The following is a 15,063-nucleotide window of genomic DNA, read 5'->3' as shown; positions in this document are numbered from 1 at the left end:
GGAGACTGGACGCGGTACAGGCAGGCCAGACTAACAAAGGAGATCAAAGAAGCCAAGAGAAGCTACAGTGAGAAGCTGAAAAACAGCTTTTCTACTGGCGACACTTCGGCTGTATGGACTGGTCTGAGAAACCTGACTGCCTACAGGAGCCCTCACACCATTCCTGAACAGAGTCCTCGCCTGGCTAACCGTCTGAATGGCTTCTGCTGCAGACATGACAGGAAGCCATTCACACCTCAAACCTTCTCCTCCACATCCCATTCAGGAACAAATTCCTCCCATAAAGTAACCAACCCCCTACCTCCAGATCCTCTGCCAGCACTAAAGATCTCCGAGGAAGATGTAAATAGGCTCTTTCAGCACATGAAAACAAAGAAAGCTGGAGGACCTGATAACGTCTCCCCATCTTCAACATCTCACCCGGATCTTCAACAAATCTCTGGAGAAGTGTGAGGTCCCCTTTTGCCTCAAACGATCCACCATCATCCCGGTGCCCAAGAAAACTTAGGTCTACACTTCATCCTGCAACACCTCGACCGTCCAGGGACGTACGGCAAGATCCTGTTTGTAAACTTCAGCTCAGCCTTCAACACCATCATACCAGACATCCTCCACCAGAAGCTCACCCAGCTCAACGTCCCAGCCAACACCTGTCAGTGGATCAACAGCTTCCTGACGGACTGACAGCAGCAGGTGAGACTGGGGAGCATCTTCTCCCACAGCAGATCAATAAGTACTGGTGCCCCCTAGGGGTGTGTTCTATCCCCACTCCTCTTCTCCCTGTACACAAATGACTGCACCTCAGTGGTCCGTGAAACTCCTTAAGTCTGCAGATTACACCACTGTCATTGGACTGATCCAGGACAGTGATGAGTCTGCATACAGACAGCAGGTGGATCGGCTGGTCCACTGGCGCGGTCAGAACTACCTTGAACTCAACCCACTCAAGACTGTGGAAATGGTGGTGGACTTTCGGAGAACACCACCCCCATACACCCCCCTCACCATCCTCAACAACACTGTATCGGCCGTGGACCACTTCAGGTTCTTAGGAACCACCATCTCTGAGGACCTGAGATGGTCTTCACACATAGACACTGTTCGAAAGAAGGCCCAGCAGAGACTGTACTTCCTGAGGCAACTCAAGAAGTACAACCTTCCACAGGAGCTGCTGGTCATCTTCTACACTGCCATCATTCAGTTTTTCCTGTCTTCATCCATCTCAGTTTAGTTTGGCTCATCCACAAATCAGGACAGGTGCAGATTGTAACGAATAATCAGGACTGCAGAGAGAATAATCAGGGCTGACCTTCCCTCCATCCAGGACTTATACAGGTCAAGGGTCAGGAAAAGAGCTGCTAAAATCTCTGCAGACCCCGCACACCCTGCACATAAACTGTTTAGAGCTTTACCGTCAGGTAGAGGGTGACACGGGAGTGGATTTTCTCTCCTGTCCCATCCCGCTCCCACAGAAAAATGTCTTGTCCCATCCCAATCCCAGGCCAGCATAACGAAAAAAATCCTGTCCCGTCCCACTCCTGGTAAATTCACTCCCATCCCGCTCCCATTCAGAACGACTCCCACTCCTGTGACTCTCCCATTTTTGTTTTCTTCATTTAGTCTTTTGGCAATTTGTTTCTTTGAAGGACCAGTTAGGTCCCTGTTTTTAGCTGTAGCAAAGACCAGTTAAAGTAAAAAGAATAATATTGAAGAAATAATAAAATATCAAACAAGGAAACAGACCATGCCTATCTTAGTTGAATAAACAAAATGTACCTAGTTGTATTTTACTTATTTATTAAGTGATCGTTTCCTTTGAACAATGACATCACTTTTATGTTTCAAGTTGCTGGAATGAAAGAAAAATGCACCTAGCAAGAGAACTGTACTTGTTGAACAAAAGGGCAAAAAGGCATTACCGTCATAATTTAGAAACTGTACCTCAATGGTTCACAGCCCTGGTCCCCAGGGACCCCTTCCCTGCAGGTTTTAGATGTGTGTCTGCTCCAGAACACCTGATTTAAATTCTGACATGACCTCCTATACAGGTCCTTCTCAAAATATTAGCATATTGTGATAAAGTTCATTATTTTCCATAATGTCATGATGAAAATTTAACATTCATATATTTTAGATTCATTGCACACTAACTGAAATATTTCAGGTCTTTTATTGTCTTAATATGGATGATTTTAGCAAACAGCTCATGAAAACCCAAAATTCCTATCTCACAAAATTAGCATATTTCATCCGACCAATAAAAGAAAAATGTTTTTAATACAAAAAACGTCAACCTTCAAATAATCATGCACAGTTATGCACTCAATACTTGGTCGGGAATCCTTTTGCAGAAATGACTGCTTCAATGCGGCGTGGCATGGAGGCAATCAGCCTGTGGCACTGCTGAGGTCTTATGGAGGCCCAGGATGCTTCGATAGCGGCCTTTAGCTCATCCAGAGTGTTGGGTCTTGAGTCTCTCAACGTTCTCTTTACAATATCCCACAGATTCTCTATGGGGTTCAGGTCAGGAGAGTTGGCAGGCCAATTGAGCACAGTGATACCATGGTCAGTAAACCATTTACCAGTGGTTTTGGCACTGTGAGCAGGTGCCAGGTCGTGCTGAAAAATGAAATCTTCATCTCCATAAAGCTTTTCAGCAGATGGAAGCATGAATGCTCCAAAATCCCCTGATAGCTAGCTGCATTGACCCTGCCCTTGATAAAACACAGTGGACCAACACCAGCAGCTGACACGGCACCCCAGACCATCACTGACTGTGGGTACTTAACACTGGACTTCTGGCATTTCCTTCTCCCCAGTCTTCCTCCAGACTCTGGCACCTTGATTTCCGAATGACATGCAGAATTTGCTTTCATCCGAAAAAAGTACTTTGGACCACTGAGCAACAGTCCAGTGCTGCTTCTCTGTAGCCCAGGTCTGGGGAATGCGGCACCTGTAGCCCATTTCCTGCACACGCCTGTGCACGGTGGCTCTGGATGTTTCTACTCCAGACTCAGTCCACTGCTTCCGCAGGTCCCCCAAGGTCTGGAATCGGCCCTTCTCCACAATCTTCCTCAGGGTCCGGTCACCTCTTCTCGTTGTGCAGCGTTTTCTGCCATACTTTTTCCTTCCCACAGACTTCCCACTGAGGTGCCTTGATACAGCACTCTGGGAACAGCCTATTCGTTCAGAAATTTCTTTCTGTGTCTTACCCTCTTGCTTGAGGGTGTCAATAGTGGCCTTCTGGACAGCAGTCAGGTCTGCAATCTTACCCATGATTGGGGTTTTGAGTGATGAACCAGGCTGGGAGTTTTAAAGGCCTCAGGAATCTTTTGCAGGTGTTTAGAGTTAACTCGTTGATTCAGATGATTAGGTTCATAGCTCGTTTAGAGACCCTTTTAATGATATGCTAATTTTGTGAGATAGGAATTTTGGGTTTTCATGAGCTGTATGCCAAAATCATCCGTATTAAGACAATAAAGGCCTGAAATGTTTTAGTTAGTGTGCAATGAATCTAAAATATATGAATGTTAAATTTTCATCATTACATTATGGAAAATAATGAACTTTATCACAATATGCTAATATTTTGAGAAGGACCTGTACAGGCATCAAGAATGAAGGGTCAAACTGGACAAAATTAATACAATAAAATCATCATAAAATAAATAAATGTTGTGAATGTCCCATAAGTGAAGTAAATGTAACATGAAAGAAATGTAACATTAAATGTGCCATTAAATTAAAGGTACCATTTATTTATTTAATACATCATTAGAAACAATAAATGTACCATTATATCATGAAATTGACTATTATGCAATTAAATGTGCCACTGAATAATTAAGTATAATTTTAAAGACGACATGACGTAATTAGTGGTACACTTAATATTTAATGATGTATTAAATAAATTGTACATTTAATGGTACATACAATTTTTTTTCTATTTCACAACATATTTATTTAATATCTTCCCTTGATGAAGCTTTTCAACGAGGTCCGTGAGGGGACAAGGGGGGAATTTTTTCTTTTTTGTGTCCCCACGCAATAGTCTTTGCGTTATTTCGCAATACTTTGTGGAATAGTTTCCAAACCAGATTACTGCAAAAATGAAACAAAAACTACACCCGTTTTGAGATTTATTGAGTTTTATTTTGAAATCAGCCTTAAATAAAATTATCTTCAAATCAGACTAAAAGACAGTTTTTATCCACAAGCTGTCAAACAAACTACTGAACAATAATACTGCACGAAACCACATCTGTGACACTTTGCTTGCTTATTACTGCTGCATGATGTGTACTTTTGTTTGTACACCATTAGTGTTTTTGTTTTTATCGTGATTTGAATGGTTCTTCTAATCCTAAGCATTTAATCGCAATGTTTACTGGGTGTTAACCTGCATATGACAAATAAACCATATCAATGACATATCAGTGCTGTTTGTTTTATGAGCAGTTTGTCATCTGTGCTGCTGCTCCAAAATGCCGAACGCAAAAGTATTGCGTGGGGACGCAAAAGGAATAAATTTCCCCATGTCCCCTCACGGGCTTCCGTACCTTACCTCTTAAATCTTTAGTGCACTTGCAGCAATTTTGTTGGTCAGATGAGACTTGACACATGTTGGTACTTTTGGTTTGATGAATGAAGAGATGCAGGACTGATTTAATCCAGAATCTGTTTTACAAGTGTTCCTTAATCACTGGTGAACTTGATTACGACTAAACACGTTTTACAAGCAGCAGACTGCGTGTTAAAACCGCTACATTCAACTCTCCTGGAGTTCGGTAATATTTGCGACTTTCCTGTCAGCTCTATGAGTTTAATAGATAAGTCCTTATTTCTGACTTTACGTTACAAATCCAATTTTACCACGTCCAGTTCTCCACCTGCGTTTGCTCCCTCCATCCTGAACGCAGGTGGAAAACATCGATCAGAAGCACTGTTGGCTTGTGGGTCGTGTAGTTCGTTTGACTCGCATTATAGTTTTGGCTTCTTGGAAAAAAACTACACAATGGCGGTGTCGATTCAAGTTTTTTTTCTTAAAGTTTATAACAAAGTCTCAGTTGTGCATTTCCAAAGACAATTGATCCTAGTTTGTTTTCCCTCCTATTGGTTAGCTCCCGCTCCCGTCTGCTCCCGTTCATTTTTTATCCTGTACCGTCCCAATCACGTGATCTTTACTGATGCTGTCTCCCGTCCCGCGGGACCCGTGGGACTCCCGAAAAAATGTCAGCCTCTACCGTCAGGCCGCCGCTACAGAGCACTGTTTACTAAAACCAGCAACCAACCTGTTTCTATGCTGAACTTTCAATAGAGTACAAAACAACAGCATACCGATGTTGCACCTTTTTATTTATATATGTGTATATTGTACATTGTAAATATTTATATTCTGTAATGCAAAAACAAAACCAAAGAGCAAAGTGTACCGGAGTCAAATTTCGTGTTTGCATGTACAAACTTGGCAATAAAGCTGATTCTGATTCTGAGATGGAACGAGTTGATAGAGAAAATGGATGAATTTATTTTTATTTACACGAGAAGATTCACACTTTCGAAAAGCTATACTTTTTTTCTAACAAAGCTGTGCTCTCAAAAACATACCTCCATTTTATTATGTTTTATTCATTAATTGATTAATTTATTAATTCTTTCATTTAAGGTTTCCCATCCTTTTGAATTAGTTGGAATGGACCTCATTGGAGAACTGACTGAAACCAAATCAGGACACCAGTACATATGTGTCATCATTGACTATTTTACAAAGTGGCCACAGGCTTATCCACTTAAGACAAAGTCCGTCCCCGAAGTTACTGAGTGCATCATAAAGTTTGTGGATCAGTTTGAAGCCCCAATAAGAATTTTGACTGACCAAGGCAGAGAGTTTTTCAATTCTGTAAGCATTTCTTTTTAATCTCTTAAAGACATTTAACACTTTGAATTCCTACTTAAACTATATTATTTGATATGCTGTTTAAATATTTAGTCTATTTACAAATTTTTCTAAAATTGCAGATAAACAAAGAAGTGAGCAAAGTCCTAAACATCAAAAGGAGTCTGCTCTCCTTATCATCCACAAATGTATGGGTTGGTGGAGAAAATGAACGGTACCATTCAGAGGTGAGTTACTATCTTAACACATACATTTTGGGAAGAAAGATCACAAGACAAGATTCATATTTTCCAAAATTTCTTATAGAATAAAATAAATTTTAAGAAATCAGGTCCATGTGTGACATATTACACTTTCCCTGTATCTCAGATCCCTGAGTAAAGTTGTGGATGCCCATCCAAATACCTGGGATGAGTACCTGGATGCTGTCATGTTTGGGCTTCGAACAAAGAAGCAATTAGCTATGCAGCATTCCCCTTATTTGTTGATGTTTGGAAGAGAAGCACGGTATCCTTCTGAAGTTCCTGAACACTGCTTGGTAGGGTTATGGTCAAGCTTTTCATTTCATGATATTGTATTCATGGCAAGATTTCCAATTTTCCATGACCATTTTTTTATGTAGGTACTGTTAGTGTTGTTTTTAATTTTTTTTTCTTGCCCAGTGAGGATTACTTTGTATCTGCTTTAAGTTTGAGTGAGGTCATTAAGTTTTTGTAAAGCATCAACTTTCAATGTATCCCCCACAAAAGTGACACTGACTTTATTCTGAGAAGGGTTTCAGAATATTTCTATAAATTTGAAAATTAGATAAACCCTATCAAGAGACATTGTCAGTTCTCATTCACTGAATATGTTTTGATATCTCTATGGTATGGTATAAATACCATATGGTATATCTCTAAGTGACAGATTTGCTCTGACACTTGAAATATTAATTTTGTGTTGAAAGATTGACAATGGCGTGGAGGACATTATTGCAGTGGAGGAGTTGTCAGAGGACATCAAGATACAAGAAAGCGATGAAGGGAAGAACAAAACACAACAACATTGTGTTTAAAGTCGGTGACAGAGTATGGAGACAAAACATCCAAAGTCAGCAGCAAAAACGTGGAAAGCTAGATGCAGGTTTTCTTGGGCCTTACACAATCATTGCTAGCCAAGGCAAAATGGCACATCTCCAAGATGATTATGGAGCGATTTTTCGTAAAATAATCACCTTAAACTGTGCATAACCGAAAGTCCCACACTGTCACATTATTAAAAAAAAAACAAGGAAACCAAACATTTTCTGCTCAACCTGTCTGCTCCAGCATCACCTCCTGCTGCATCAGTTGCACCTCCCTCTGCCCCAGCTACAACTCATCTTCAGTCTGCTACCCCTCAAAGAAAAACTCTAACTGAGAAATGCAAGCTTATTGTTTGATTTTTAAAAATGTATATCAAACTACATTGTTTAAATATGTCAATTTCAGTTAGCATCCATATGTACAGGGGTTGGACAATGAAACTGAAACACCTGGTTTTAGACCACAATAATTTATTAGTATAGTCTAGGGCCTCCTTTTGCGGCCAATACAGCGTCAATTCGTCTTGGGAATGACATATACAAGTCCTGCACAGTGGTCAGAGGGATTTTAAGCCATTCTTCTTGCAAAATAGTGGCCAGGTCACTACGTGATACTGGTGGAGGAAAACGTTTCCTGACTCGCTCCTCCAAAACATCCCAAAGTGGCTCAATAATATTTAGATCTGGTGACTGTGCAGGCCATGGGAGATGTTCAACTACACTTTCATGATCATCAAACCAATCTTTCACCAGTATTGCTGTGTGTATTGGTGCATTGTCATCCTGATACACGGCACCGCCTTCAGGATACAATGTTTGAACCATTGGATGCACATGGTCCTCAAGAATGGTTCGGTAGTCCTTGGCAGTGCCCATCTAGCACAAGTATTGGGCCAAGGGAATGCCATGATATGGCAGCCCAAACCATCACTGATCCACCCCCATGCTTCACTCTGGGCATGCAACAGTCTGGGTGGTACGCTTCTTTGGGGCTTCTCCACACCGTAACTCTCCCGGATGTGGGGAAAACAGTAAAAGTGGACTCATCAGAGAACAATACATGTTTCACATTGTCCACAGCCCAAGATTTGCGCTCCTTGCACCATTGAAACTGACGTTTGGCATTGGCATGACTGACCAAAGGTTTGGCTATAGCAGCCTGGCTGTGTATATTGACCCTGTGGAGCTCCCGACGGACAGTTCTGTTGGAAACAGGAGAGTTGAGGTGCACATTTAATTCTGCCGTGATTTGGGCAGCCGTGGTTTTATGTTTTTTAGATACAATCCGGGTTAGCACCCGAACATCCCTTTCAGACAGCTTCCTCTTGCGTCCACAGTTAATCCTGTTGGATGTGGTTCGTCCTTCTTGGTGGTATGCTGACATTACCCTGGATACCGTGGCTCTTGATACATCACAAAGACTTGCTGTCTTGGTCACAGATGCGCCAGCAAGACGTGCACCAACAATTTGTCCTCTTTTGAACTCTGGTATGTCACCCATAATGTTGTGTGCATTTCAATATTTTGAGCAAAACTGTGCTCTTACCCTGCTAATTGAACCTTCACACTCTGCTCTTACTGGTGCAATGTGCAATCAATGCAGACTGGCTACTAGGCTGGTCCAATTTAGCCATGAAACATCCCACACTAAAATGACAGGTGTTTCAGTTTCATTGTCCAACCCCTGTATGTCTCACAAAGACCCTATGTCTTTCTACAACTATGGTGTTGTCTTGTTTTAGACTAAAGAAAAATGAAAATCAATCAATATAATTAGTACTGCAAGCTTTATAATTAATTTCTGGATTGAAAATAGCTGTCTTCATCAGTGAAGTTTCTACTTTCACATACTCCAGTCATCTGATTTGCGGAATGGTGGATAACATAAACAGTATTTTTTTAAATTACAGGAAATAGGTGTCATGATAACTGAACTTATCTTTAACTTTTGTTTTGTCTTTCACTACCCACTACCCCTTCCTCATCATTAGATGTGCATGATGCTTTCACGGGAAAAGACAACCATGTCCTTCTGTCGAGAGTGAATGCATACATGTTGTTTTACTCTGACGTAAGTAAAATTGGTCCTAATATGGAACTGGAGAGTGAGGTACAACGAATATATTGTTTTTAAATTTCAAAGTTGTTACAGTATTTAGCTAATCTTTGGTCTTTTAATACATTTGCAGTTTATTAATGCATGTATTGCTATCATTGTGAAGGATAACAACGTCCAGAATACAGGACAGGCTGCTTTTATTGATTTATTTGCAATGACAGCAATGTGGCAGGGAAAAAGTCCAAGATTAAAGGTATATCTCATGCATTCTACTATGTGTTTATGTGTGAGTTTTCCATGTGGTAATAACAGTTTTGAATCAATGATAAGATAGTATGTTATTGGTTGTGATATTTATTTTTGAATATATATTACAATTTAATTCAATTCAATTCAAAAATACTTTATTAATCCCAAAGAGAAATAAATGTTGTTATAGCTCATATTATGAAGGTTTCCTCAAAGAGCCGTTGTAGATGCTGATGGCTGTGGGCAGGAAGGATCTCCTGTAGCGCTCCGTCTTACAGCAGATCCGAAGAAGCCTCTGACTGAAGACACTCTGTTGTTGTAGGACAGTCTCATGAAGAGGATGCTCAGGGTTCTCCATAATGTTCTTCATTTTATGAAGAATCCTTCTTTGCGCAATGATCTCCAGAGGTTCCAGAGGAGTCCCCAGAACAGAGCCAGCCTTTTTTATCAGCTTGTTGAGCTTTTTTAGGTCCCTAGCTCTGATGCTGCTTCCCCAGCAGATGATGGCAGAAGAGATCACACTCTCCACAACAGACTTATAGAAGATATGCAGCATCTTGCTGCAAACACCAAAGGACCTAAGCTTCCTCAAGAAGTACAGTCTGCTCTGTCCCTTCTTGTAGATGGCTTCACAGTTGCATCTCCACTCTAGTCTGTTGTCCAGGTGAACACCGAGGTATTTATACTCCTCCACCACCTCCACTTCTTCTCCCATGATGGAAATAGTTTTTGACTTATTCCTGTTTCTCTTAAAATCTACAATCATTTCCTTTGTTTTAGTCACGTTCAAGATGAGATGATTGTTTCCACACCATGCCACAAAGCGGTCCACCACCTTCCTGTACTCAGCTTCTTGTCCATCTCTGATCCACCCCACGACTGCAGAATCATCCGAGTATTTCTGCAGATGACAGGAGTCTGTCTTGTACTGAAAGTCTGAGGTGTACAGAGTGAAAAGGAATGGTGAGAGTACAGTCCCCTGTGGTGCTCCTGTGCTGCTGACTACCTGGTTAGACTCATAACCCTTCAGTCTCACAAACTGTGGTCTGTTTGTCAGGTAGTCTTTGATCCAGGAGATTGTTGAGGCCTCCACCTGAGTCTTCTGGAGTTTCTGACAAAGCAAATCAGGTTGGATTGTATTAAATGCACTGGAGAAATCAAAGAACATGATCCTCACAGTGCTGCTGGCTTTGTCCAGATGACAGTGGGTTTGTTGAAGCAGGTGTATGATGGCATCTTCAACTCCAACTCCACAGCTATAAGCATACTGAAGGGGGTCCTGATGGTTTACTGTTTGCTTACTCAGGTGGGCCAACAGGAGTCTCTCTAGAACCTTCATGATGTGAGATGTCTGGTTTTGCTGTAGCACTTAGACCAAATTCTAATCTTGGCACATTGTATAACTAAAGATACATTTTTGGTTGGTGACATCAAAACATGTTTACTGCTTTTTTAAAACCACATATGAACCCAATGGATTATGAAGTAATTCTGTGAATTAATAATCATCACCACCACTGGACATTAGTGGCAATAATTTGTTTTTATATTTTAAAAATATCTTATATAATAGTTATGTCATAAGCAAAAACCACATGAAGACTCTTGATTGCACACTTATTAGGTGATCTACCCACAAGACAAAAGATCTTTGTTCTTGGATCCACTGGGGGAGTCAAGGCAAGACATCCAGAAATGTTTGCAAAGCACAAGGTGTGGGTAGATATTAAACGTTTACTTAAGCATTAAATTCAGATGACGGTTCTTCTTATTAATATACCTATATTAACAGGGCATTTATGAGGATGAAGGGATGCAGTGTGTCAAGGTGGACATGTGATACTGTCAAAAATCCCAAACAACAGGACAGTACATCATGTGGAGTATTTGAATTGAAGGTCCATACAAATTTTCACACAATGTATGATTATGATGTATATTTTGATATTATATTACAGTTGATAAAGATAGGAATACTTAGCCAAAAATAACTACATTGACAATAGGGTCTACAATAACATTTATTTAAGAAAATGTTTCCTCTCTGTCCATAAATAAATAAATACAACCATTTTATTTTCTGTTGTTATTAAACTTCATAATGCTACTTTTATCATTAATTATGTCCAAACATGGTACATTCTCTTAGGCAGCTCCTGAATAAATTGTGTTGGTGCTTACCACATCCTGTTTAATAGTTACCAGACAGTGACCAGATTTGCATCTTGAAGCAAGTCACTGAGCTCCACAGGCAAACAAACTTTGAATCACAAAAGATTTGCAGAGTGAATGTGCAAAAACAAGAAAACTGTATATATAGGTATATTTTTTTACTTCACATTTATTCTTATAAGATGACTTCGAAGACTTGTGCCACTTCTGCGGAGAGATGGAAAAAAGAGACGGACTTGAACTGGGTAACAAAATTTTACAATTATTCAAACATGTATTGTTAGGACGTTAAATGGAGAGGAGCTACAGTGCCTTTCGAAAGTACTCGACCCCCTTGAACTTTTCAATCTCTTGCCACATTTCAGGCTTCAAACATAAAGATATAAAATTTGAATTTTTTGTGAAGAATCAACAAGTGGGACACAATCGTAAAGTGGAATGAAATTTATTTTTGCTGTGTCAAACGTTTTTAACAAATAAAAAACTGAAAAGTGGGGCGTGCAATATTATTCGGCCGCCTTGCATTAGTACTTTGTAGCGACACCCTTTGCTGCAATTACAGCTGCAAGTCGCTTGGGGTTTGTCTCTATCAGTTTTGCACATCGAGAGACTGAAATTCTTGCCCATCCTTCCTTGCAAAACAGTTGGAGCTCAGTGAGGTTGGATGGAGAGCGTTCGTGAACAGCAGTCTTCAGCTCTTTCCACAGATTCTCGATTGGATTCAGGTCTGGACTTTGACTTGGCCATTCCAACACCTGGATACGTTTATTTGTGAACCATTCCATTGTAGATTTTCTTTATGTTTTGGATCATTGTCTTGTTGGAAGATAAATCTCTGTCCCAATCTCAGGTCTCTTGCAGACTCCAACAGGTTTTCTTCCAGAATGGTCCTGTATTTGGCCCCATCCATCTTCCCATCAATTTTAACCATCTTCCTTGTCCCTGCTGATGAAAAGCAGGCCCAAACCATGATGCTGCCACCACCATGTTTAACATTGGGGATGGTGTGTTCAGGGTGATGAGCTGTGTTGCTTTTACGCCAAACATATTGTTTTGCATTGTGGCCAAACAGTTCGATTTTGGTTTAATCTGACGAGAGCACCTTCTTCCACATGTTTGGTGTGTTTTCCAGGTGGCTTGTGGCAAACTTTAAACGAGACTTTTTATGGATATCTTTGAGAAATGGCTATCTTCTTGCCACTCTTCCATAAAGGCCAGATTTGTGCAGTGTATGACTGATTGTTGTCCTATGGACAGACTCTCCCACCTCAGCTGTAGATCTCTGCAGTTCATCCAGAGTGATCATGGGCCTCTTGGCTGCATCTCTGATCAGTCTTCTCCTTGTTCGAGATGAAAGTTTAGAGGGACGGTTGGGTCTTAGTAGATTTGCAGTGGTCTGATACTCCTTCCATTTCAATATGATTGCTTGCACAGTGCTCCTTGGGATGTTTAAAGCTTGGGAAATCTTTTTGTATCCAAATCCGGCTTTAAACTTCTCCACAACAGTATCTCAGACCTGCCTGGTGTGTTTCTTGGTCTTCATGATGCTTTCTGCGCTTTGAACAAAACCCTGAGACTAGTACAGAGCAGGTGCATTTATACGGAGACTTGATTACACACAGGTGGATTCTATTTATCGTCATCAGTCATTTGGGACAACATTGGATCATTCAGAGATCCTCACTGAACTTCTGGAGTGAGTTTGCTGCACTGAAAGTAAAGGGGCCGAATAATATTGCACGCCCCACTTTTCAGTTTTTTATTTGTTAAAAAAGTTTGACACATCCAATAAATTTCATTCCGTTTCACGATTGTGTCCCACTTGTTGTTGATTCTTCACAAAAAATTAGAATTTTATATCTTTATGTTTGAAGCCTGAAATGTGGCAAGAGGTTGACCAGTTCAAGGGGGCCGAGTACTTTCGTAAGGCACTGTAAACTAATTTTAACTTGAGTGTTGACGATGTTGACAACTCTGATGCCTCTGCTCTGGGACTACTCTGAAACTAACGTGTTTTCTATTGCCTGCACCCTGAAATGCAGAAGAGGTCCAATTACCAAATTAGATATTCATTTAACTGTTTCTTATGGAATGTCCAAGATACCTAAAGGATTGCACTGAAGGTGGACATAACTCACTTAGCTCTGACATGGGAAGCTGTCTGTATAAATATTCCCAATATCCCAAAACAACAATTTCATGTTAGACACATGTATTACCAGTGAGAAACCAGTGACCTTTGACATGCACCAGGCCCCTTTGACATACACCAGGCCCTCACCTGTTCATGAACCTCTGTCTTGACACTTTGGAGGGGTTGGGAGAGCTCTAATGACTTTATTGCCTGTGTCTCTCTCTCTCACACACACACACACACAGTGTGGAGACTGAATCAGAAGGATGAGATTGAAGGTTGAGGTTGACACAGAGTTCAGTTTACATAAAAACAGGTTTTTCTCTAAATCCCTTGATAACTTTTGCTCTAAGTTGAAAAAGAAAATGTTTTAGAAAAGCTAAAGGTAACTAAAATTATCATTCCTCTCCAAAATGGAGTCTCTCATGATTCCAAACAAACACATCTTCGCTAAAGTCAGTTTAGAACTTGGAAACAGTATACTGAGGGTTTTGTAAAGTTTCTGTTAATTTCATATTTGTTTTACCTTTTTTCCCAGGTCATTTTTGTTTCTCTGTTTAGATCATCTCTACAAGTGGTTGGTGCAGATTGTCTCTTACTCAAACATTTTAACAGAGGAGGGCCTTGGAGTTGTGTTCTTTGTGATGTTGATGCAGAAGTGGAAGGTTCTGCTCATTCTATCACTGTAGGGGAGCACAATCTTTATTTACTTTATTTTTTTTTAGGTCTTTCTATTTTGAACTGATTCAAACTGGCTAATATATTCAGCCAATGGATCCTGCTGTAAAGCAAAATGAACTTACAATTCTGCCAGGTTACACTGTTCGTTTTATTAGGATATCATGTGACAGGCCAGCATTAAGTTGAGTATACCTTTAAAGTATAAAGGTTGCATGTATTTTTTTAGATGTATTAACATCTGAAAAACATACAATTAATTAATAACACCCTTAAACACACCCCTCTGTTTTTATTAGTTCATTTAAGGTCTCGCCCATAACACCCTTAAATACACCCCTGTATTATAATTGATTCATTTATGGTATCGCCCCTAATGACAACATCCAATCAGCATGCACGGTTACGCCCCTCGGCCACACCCTGTTGACCCCATGTCCTCCCCACCCCCATGACCCCATGACCCCCCTTAAGTTCACAAGTTCACCTGTCAAAACTTTGATAAAATGTTGTCTTTATATCTCTATTGGCGACCTGTCCAGTGTGTACCCTGCCTCTCCCGTAGACTGCTGGAGATAGGCACCAGAAGATGAATTAAATTAATTAATAAAAAAAACTGTGTTCCACCCAGGCATATACAGTTTTCTCTACAGCCTCTTAGAAGGTGATGATGACCTGGACTAAACATAAAAAAAAGAATTGAAAAGAACGAAAATGAAACCTTTTGAATAGGAATGTTAATATCACTGCCCTCACGCACAATCCACAGTCAGTACATCAACAAAACCTGGGCTAGAGATGGACAT

General features: G+C 40.5%; 1 long non-coding RNA gene across 3 annotated transcripts in view; it reads left to right on the top strand.

The window, feature by feature from the left end:
* Nucleotides 1-9,280, top strand: part of LOC124884652 — a 42,166-nt gene extending 32,886 nt beyond the window's left edge. For 2 of the 3 annotated variants that reach the window (XR_007042483.1, XR_007042485.1), the window contains exons 2-5: nt 5,669-5,902; nt 6,022-6,126; nt 6,269-6,437; nt 6,849-7,483. This is a non-coding gene — a long non-coding RNA (uncharacterized LOC124884652). Of the gene's footprint in view, nt 1-5,668; nt 5,903-6,021; nt 6,127-6,268; nt 6,438-6,848; nt 7,484-8,956 lie in introns of those variants that run through there. The other variant, XR_007042484.1, reaches the window with a different exon arrangement.
* The last annotated feature ends 5,783 nt before the right edge of the window (nt 9,281-15,063 follow it).

The sequence above is a fragment of the Girardinichthys multiradiatus genome, chromosome 18 (genome assembly GCF_021462225.1).
Source record: "Girardinichthys multiradiatus isolate DD_20200921_A chromosome 18, DD_fGirMul_XY1, whole genome shotgun sequence".
In the NCBI taxonomy this organism is placed as follows: domain Eukaryota; kingdom Metazoa; phylum Chordata; class Actinopteri; order Cyprinodontiformes; family Goodeidae; genus Girardinichthys; species Girardinichthys multiradiatus.
This window is presented reverse-complemented; position numbering and strand designations above follow the sequence as displayed.